The 8193-nt window shown below is 49.8% G+C and overlaps 1 protein-coding gene across 3 annotated transcripts in view; it reads right to left on the reverse strand.

Annotated features, from left to right (window-relative positions):
* CUNH18orf25 (chromosome unknown C18orf25 homolog) overlaps positions 1-7509 on the reverse strand; it is a 99351-nt gene extending 91842 nt beyond the window's left edge. For 2 of the 3 annotated variants that reach the window (XM_017529704.2, XM_017529702.2), the window contains exon 1: positions 6788-7087. The gene's annotated coding sequence lies outside the window, so the exon portion shown is untranslated. Of the gene's footprint in view, positions 1-6787; positions 7088-7401 lie in introns of those variants that run through there. The other variant, XM_037738985.1, reaches the window with a different exon arrangement.
* Positions 7510-8193: the final 684 nt, after the last annotated feature.

An 8193-nucleotide genomic window follows, 5' to 3' on the forward strand; every position in this document is an offset into this window, starting at 1 on the left:
CTCTACTAAAAAAAAATACAAAAATTAGCTGGGCGTGGTGGTGCGCACCTGTAATCCCGGCTACTCAGGAGACTGAGGCAGGAGAATTGCTTGAACCTGGGAGGCAGGCTTTGCAGTGAGCTGAGATCGTGCCACTGCACTCCAGCCTGGGCACCACTGCACTCCAGCCTGGGCACCACTGCACTCCAGCCTGGGCACCACTGCACTCCAGCCTGGGCAACAGAAAAAGACTCCATCTCAAAAAAAATAAATAAATTTATATTCACTCAACTTTAGGATAAAGAAAAATATTTTTGTTATTTTTTTTGAGAAAGGGTCTCATGTAGTGGCATGATCACCACTCAGTGAAGCCTCAAACTCTTGGGCTCAAGTGCTCCTCCCGCCTCAGCTTCCTGAGTAGCTGGGACTACAGGCACATAATTTTTATTTTTCTGTAGAGACAGGGTTTCACCTTGTTGCCCAGGCTGGCCTCCTGGGCTCAAGCAATCCACCCACCTCAGCCTCCCATCCTGCTGTGATTACAGGCATGAGCCACTGTGCCCAGCCCCAGAAAAATCTTTAAAAAGGAATGTCAGCCAGGCACAGTGGCTAATGCCAGTAATCCCAGCACTTTGGGAGGCCGAGGTGGGCAGATCACCTGAGGTCAGGAGTTTGAGACCAGCCTGATCAACAAGGAGAAACCTCGTCTCTACTAAAAATACAAAATTAGCTGGGTGTGGTGGCACATGCCTGTAATTCCAGCTACTCGGAAGGCTGAGGCAGGAGAATCACTTGATCCCAGGGGGCAGAGGATGTGATGAGCCGTAATCATGCCACTGCACTCCAGCCTGGGCAACGAGAGCAGAACTCCGTCTCAAAAAAAAAAAAAAAGAATGTCCATCTCATTCTTCATACTTTGCCTGGAATTTTTTCCTCCTAAAAGAAGAAAATTCCCTGCAAGAAAATGCAGAAAAAAAAAAGAAGAAGAAAATTCCCAACCCATTAGCAGACAAGGTACCTTCGCAACTTGGCCTTATCTCCATCTGCCCTACCCATTCCTTCTGAAACCTCAAGGCGCTGGCCCCACTTAACTATTCAAGAGCACTGACACTCAGCGGGCGCGGTGGCTCACGCCTATAATCCCAGCACTTTGGGAGGCGAGGCAGGTGGATCACGAGGTCAAGAGATCGAGACCATCCTGGTCAACAAGGTGAAACCTCGTCTCTACTAAAAAAAAATACAAAAATTAGCTGGGCATGATGGTGCGTGCCTGTAGTCCCAGCTACTCGGGAGGCTGAGGCAGGAGAATTGCTTGAACCCAGGAGGCGGAGGTTGCGGTGAGCCGAGATCGTGCCATTGCACTCCAGTCTGGGCAACAACAGTGAAACTCCATCTCAAAAAAAATAAAAATAAAAAATAAAGAGCACTGACACTCATGACTTTGGTTAGGCTGCCTTAGCCTGGCATGCTCACCTAGAAATCCAACTCAAACCTCAGGTTTAAATGCCTAAGCTCCTTAAGCACTAGGAGGCCTTGTTGGTCTTATTCACCACTGCATAAGAGCACTGCTGCAACTAGAGCACTGCCAGCACACAGTAAACAACAATCAACAAATTAGCGTTGTGACAATAAAGAGGCTTCACATAAATTATTATTATTGAGACAAGGTCTCACTCTGTACCGAGGCTGGAGTACAGTGGCCCAGTCACAGCTCACTGCAGCCTCAACGTCCTGCGTGATCCTTACACCTCAGGCCCCCAAGTAGCTGCTCTGGGGCGATCCTTCCATCTCAGCCCCACAAGTAGCTGGAACTACAGATGCACACCACCCAGCCCAGCTAAATTTTTTTATTTTTTACTTTTTGGAGAAATGGGCTCACAGCCAAGCACAGTGGCTCACCCCTATAATCCCAGTACTTTGGGAAGCCTAGGCAAGTGGGTCACCTGAGGTCAGGAGTTCGAGACCAATCTGGCCAACACGGTGAAACCCCATCTCTACTAAAAATACAAAAATTAGTCAAGCGTGGTGGCAGATGCTTTTAATCTTAGCTACTCGGGAGGCTGAGATGAGAGAATCACTTGAACCAAGGAGGCAAAGGTTGCAGTGAGCCGAGATCTCACCACTGTACTCCAGCATGGACAACAGAGTAAGACTCCATCTCAGGCCAGGCGTGGTGGCTCACCCCTGTAATCCCAGCACTTTGGGAGGCCGAGGTGGGTGGATCACAGGAGGTCAGCAGTTCAAGACCAGCCTAGCCAACATGGTGAAACCCCATCTCTACAAAATACAAAAATTAGCCAGGCATAGTGGCGAGCACCTATAATCCCAGCTACTTGGGAGGCTGAGGCAGGAGAATTGTTTGAACCTGGAAGGTGGAGGTTGCAGTGAGCCGAGATTTCGCCATTTCACTCCAGCCTGGGCGATAAGATCGAGACTCCATCTCGGAAAAAAAGAAAAAAACAAGAAGTGGGCTCTCACTGTGTTGCCCAGGCTGGTCTCAAACTCCTGAGCTCAACTGATCCTCCTGTCTCAGCCTCCCGAAGTGCTGGGATTAGAGGTGTGAGCTACTGTGCCCAGCCCCTCACAAGTATTTTGTCCACTGTATTTTCTATCCTCCTCCTCTATAGCTCTTCCCCCCTTTTATAGTCTCACAACTTTTTACTCGAATTATCATATGTATGTCATTTTGCCTACATTATTACAGTAACCCATGAAACTTTATTTGGTCCCAAACTCTTTCCTAAAATAATAGAAGATACTGAAATCAGTATTCCTTAAAGGAACACATTAAAAATACAACATTTAGGCCAGGTGCAATGGCTCACATCTGTATTCCTAACACTTTGGGAGGCCAAGCTGGAGGACTGCCTGAGCCCAAGAGTTCAAGACAAGTCTGGGCAACATACGGAGATGCCATCTCTACAAAAAAATTTAAAAATTAGCCAGGTGCTGTGGCTCATGCCTATAATCCCAGCACTTTGGAAGGCCAAGGTGGGCCAATCACCTGAGGTCAGGAGTTCCAGACCAGCCTGACCAACATGGAGAAACCCCATCTCTACTAAAAATACAAAATTAGCCAGGCATGGTGGCACACGCCTGTAATCCCAGCTACTCGGGAGGCTGAGGCAGAAGAATCGCTTGGACCTGGGAGGGGGAAGTTGCAGTGAGCCAAGATCGCACCATTGCACTCCATCCTGGGCAACAAGAGTGAAACTCTGTCTAAAAAAAAATGTTTTTTAATTAACTAGGTATAGCAGTGTGAGCCGGTGGTCCTAGCTACTTGGGAGGCTGAGGTGGGAGGACTGCTAGAGCTCTGACGCTTGAGGCTGCAGTGAGCTGATCACCACTGCACTCCAGCCTGGGTGACAGGGCAAGACTGTAAAAAAAAAAAAAAAAAAAAAACATTTTTCATCTATTACAGGATTTCTGAAGTGCTTTCAATTCAGTAAATATGAATACATGTTATTTCCATATCCTCAGTTACATGCAGGAAAATGAAAAAGATCTAAGATGATTTGCCAAAGTAAGGTTTGGGTCTCTAGTATACGTGAGTTCCAAATTTTAAAAAAAAAAAAGGAGAAAATCCACCTGAATGAGTTTGTCTAGTCAACCAAAAAAAAAAAAAAAAAAAAAAAAAAAAGAAAAAATACTAAAATTGCCTATCTATCAAGTCTGTTCATCCACGTGTCAAAAAAAGCAGTAAGATTGGGAATCTCAACAAAACAACTTGTATAATGAGTAACTACACAAGCTCACAAAATTTACTAGTCATACAATAAAAAGACTGAACATACCAAAGTCACTATTAATATTAGAAGCAAGAAACCTTTGAAGGACACACATTAGCCCTCAGTTCTAAAGGAAATTATTAAATTAGAACATAAAACTGAATATATCTTTATATTCATTTTGAATTACTCATGAAGACCATAAAACAAAGGGTATTACGACGGTTACTCTCACATAAATGCATGTTAAAGTAATATAAAGGGAATTAGTAACAACTACACTGTGAACTTCTAACAATAAGGAAAGTTTCCAGCTCCAATAGCCACTTCATCCCATTTTTCACAAAAAGGTGTCAGAAAAAAAATTTTTCCTATTAAGAAATCTGGGCCAGGCGCGGTGGCTCACGCCTATAATCCCAGTACTTTGGGAGGCCAAGGTGGGTGGATCACGAGGTCAAGAGATGGAGACCATCCTGGTCAACAAGGTGAAACCCCGTCTCTACTAAAAATACAAAAAATTAGCTGGGCATGGTGGCGCGTGCCTGTAGTACCAGCTACTCGGGAGGCTGAGGCAGGAGAATTGCTTAAACCCAGGAGACGGAGGTCGTGGTGAGCCGAGATCGCACCATTGCACTCCAGCCTGGGTAACAAGAGCGAAACTCCGTCTCAAAAAACAAAAAAAAAGAAAGAAATTTGATTCAGGCAGGGCATAGTGGCTCGAGCCTGTAATCCAAGCACTTTCGGAGGCTGAAGCAGGTGGATCACCTGAGGTCAGGAGTTCAAAACCAGCCTGGCCAACATGGTGAAACCCCGTCTCTACTAAACACAACAATTAGCTGGGCCTCATGGCAAGTGCCTGTAGTCCCAGCTACTCGGGAGGCTGAGGCAGGAGAATCGCTTGAACCTAGGAGGCGGAGGCTGCAGTGAGCTTAGATCGCACCACTGCACTCCAGCCTGGGCGACAGTGTGAGACTCAATCTCAAAAAGAAATCTGACTCAATTGATCCTTTAGATATAAACTACCTTGAAGTCTATCCTTGTCTTTCAGACTGTATATACCTATTTTGAAGTTACATTTACCTTATGGATAAGGTGTGGTTTTAAGATTACAGTTATACTTAAAAACACTCTAAAGGAACCTGCACCAGGCATGGTGGCTCACACCTATAATCCCAGCACTTTGGTAGGCCAAGGCAGGTGCATCACTTGAGGTCAGGGGTTCGAGACCAGCCTGGCCAACATGGGGAAACCCTGTCTCTACTAAAAATACAAAAATTAGCCGGGTGTGGTGGCAGGCCCCTATAATCCCAGCTACTGGGGAGGCTGAGGCAGGAGAATTGCTTGAACCCAGGAGGCTTAGGTTGCAGTGAGCTGAGAACACACCACTGCACTCCAGCCTGGGTGACAAAATGAGACTCAATCTCAAAAAAAAAAAAAAAAAAGAAAAGAAAAAGAAAAAAAAACCTGATTTAGAAATGTGTAAGAAATATTTTTATTTCTCATTAAATGGAACTCCATACAATTTCACTAAGGTTCTTTAGAGCATACAGGTCATTGCAGTCAATTCCATCTTGAATTCCTGAATTCCAATTTAATTCATAATTTTATATTAACTGGGTACCTATAGTGCACAAAGCACTCAACTAGACATTGCATTGAGCATATTACTTGGCCAAATGTTATACTTTGTACTTAAAAATGGTTAGCGAGCCGGGCACAGTGGCTCACGCCTGTAATTTCAGCGCTTTGGGAGGTCAAGTGCAGATCACGAGGTCAGGAATTCAAGACCAGCCTGGCCAACATGATGAAACTCATTTAAAAAAAAAAAAAAAAAAATTGGTTAGCTACGTGACTCCTCAGGACATCAGGTAGTAACTATCAATTGTAGGCCTCTAAAAATTCTTGTTAAACCAGAAGGCAATGCTCTGATTACTGGAGGAATCTAGATTGCCAGGATCAGCAAAACTACATTAGAAAGTTAATAGCTTCCATCCTTAAAATACCGCAAGAAAAGAAAAGGAGTGATTCAAACTGTTAGCATGTGCCCGATGATACTACACAATAACCTAAGCAAAATTGGCAGATATATTTGTAATTAAGAGGTCCAATCTTGGCGAAGTATTATCAGTGCGATTTTAATTCTACTGGGTAGGAGGATTCAGAAAGCAAAAGGTCAGGCAAAAAACGAAAAGCCCATCTAAGCAGAAACTGCTCAAGGATCTGGGAAGGCTCATACCAATGTTCTCTACTTCAACCTGTGAGCATCAAATTTGTGATGGGGGCTGGGTAGGGAGGGCGGGCAGACAATTTAAAAGTGAGAATGAATGGCGTGCGGGAAGGTGATATCTTTAACCTGGGGTTCGTCAGCGTACATCCTCATCTGTTTTGAAATAAAGTTGACAAACTCCCCAGAAGAGTTCAATTGTGGAGACTGACACATCTCTCGCACTGACCGGAGGCGTCTGCCGAACGAAGGCAGTGGAAGCGCAGAGAGGCAGGCGGCGCCAAGCCTAAGAAAGCCTTTTCTCCCTTCTCCAAGGCCACTGCGGCCGCGGCGCCAGAGCTCTCCCCTGCAGGGGCAGGTGTCCGCGCCAGACCCCCAGCTCGCGGAGCTGGCGGAGTTGCCGCCACTGCTTCTCCGGCGGGCCTGCGAGCCGCAAAGTTGCGTGAAGGCAACTCTAGGGCCGCAAAACCGCTTCCCCGCGGAGCCTGGGGACTGCGGCACCTCTAGCCAACCCTCAGCACCCCCGGAAAAGGACTCGCCTCGACCTGGACCCCGAGTCTAGGGGCTTGGGGTGCCGGAGCCAACTCTGCCGGGCCGGGAGGACGCGACGGTCACCAGCGGCGGACGAGCAAGGAGGTCGGAACGATGCGATGCCCCAGCGTCAGCCGCCAAGGCAAGCTGCGAGTTCCCGGCGCCCACGAGCCGGGGCCGCCAGGACCCCAGCGTCCGGACGCCGCAGAGCCCTCACCGCGGCCCGCACCCCTCCGAGTCGCCCGGACCACTCCCTTGGACGCAGCCCGGGCCCCGCAACTCGACCAGTAGCCAGGCCGCGGCCCTGCGCCCCTTCCCGCCTCACCTGCACTCCGCGGAGACTCCGTGCCTCCTCGCTCGCTCCGCGCGCCCCGTCGGGGCACGCACGACCCCCGGGTCGGGACTCTCCCCGCTGCAGTGACCGGGGACGCGACGGCCACCGCCGCCTTCTCCTCCTCGGAACAAGCGCCGGCGGCGAGCAGAAGGTGGCGGTCAGAGCCCCTGCCGGGACCAAAGCGAACCTCGCCGCCTCCGCAGCCTCTACCACCAAGTCCCTTCAGTCGTCCGCGCCGCCCCCAAGAAAATGTCACCAGAGGCTGTTCCGCTTGGCGCCTCACTTCCGCCCGGAAACCCAGAGCCCGCGTCGGCCGGCTAGAGCGGCCGCAGCGCCGGGGACCTCTGGAGACTGGCGCCCGAGGCCCGGGAAAAGCCAGACAGCGCCATCTGGCGCGATGGAACCTGCGCTCCTCCCGCTGCAGAGCGCGGTGCGTGCAGGCGCCGGCTCCCCGGGCTTCTTTTCTGAGCTCCCTCCTTCTGTTGAGGCCGTCTCCTTCCAGAAATGTCTTTCCCGGGGAGTAGGAAACCCAGGCTATGCAAGCCAAGGACAATGCCTTCAGCAAAGGACGGCGCTCCCTTTTCTGGGCGCTCCTCAGTACTCACCCCCTCCCGAAGCCCTTCCGAAAGCAGCTCGCGGTGTCCGAATCCTTGAGTCGCTTCAACGGAGAGCCCGCGCCCTTCTCTCCCCGCTTCTTCGCGGATGCCGACAGCTGGGCTCGGCGAGACTGGCTGAGCTCTTCTCGGGCAGCGGCACCAACATCTGCTCAAGTTTCTGCCCGGGCACCTTGCAGGCTTTGCAGATCGACCGCCACCTGCTGGTGGGACGGGGCCCGCGGCAGAGACCCCGCTCCGCCCCGAATTCCGCCTCTGCAGTCGCACTCCGATTTGCGGTCGTGTGGGCGGAAAGAGGTGGACCCGAACCTCGAGAAAGGGAAGGAGGGCGCAGGCCAACTGGCGGGTAGAGGGCTTCCCAAGGAGGAGCAGGAGATGCTGAGGACACAAATCACAACTCAAGATCTGGTCAAGGGCCCGTGCTCCTCCAAAGCACTCCAGGATTTTGAGAAGAAAAAAAAAAAAAATAGAAAAAAATAAAGCCTTGAGGAGAAAAATGTAAACGAGCTTTACATTTAAAGAGCTGTGCTGGAACCTCGGATGAGACCGGTCAAGAGGAGATTCTGAAAATCTCACGGCCAGGTGCGGTGGCTCACGCCTGTAGATTACGCCAGCGCTTTAGGAGGCCGAAGCGGCGGATCATGAGGGTCAGCAGTTCGAGACCAGCCTCGCAAGCATGGTGAAACCCTGTCTCTACTAAAAATGCAAAAAAATAGCGGGGCATGGTGACGCGCGCCTGTAATCCCAGCTACTCGGCAGGCTGAGGCAGGAGAATTGCTTGAA

Source organism: Cebus imitator, unplaced genomic scaffold (assembly GCF_001604975.1).
Source record: "Cebus imitator isolate Cc_AM_T3 unplaced genomic scaffold, Cebus_imitator-1.0 Scaffold60, whole genome shotgun sequence".
Taxonomy (NCBI): domain Eukaryota; kingdom Metazoa; phylum Chordata; class Mammalia; order Primates; family Cebidae; genus Cebus; species Cebus imitator.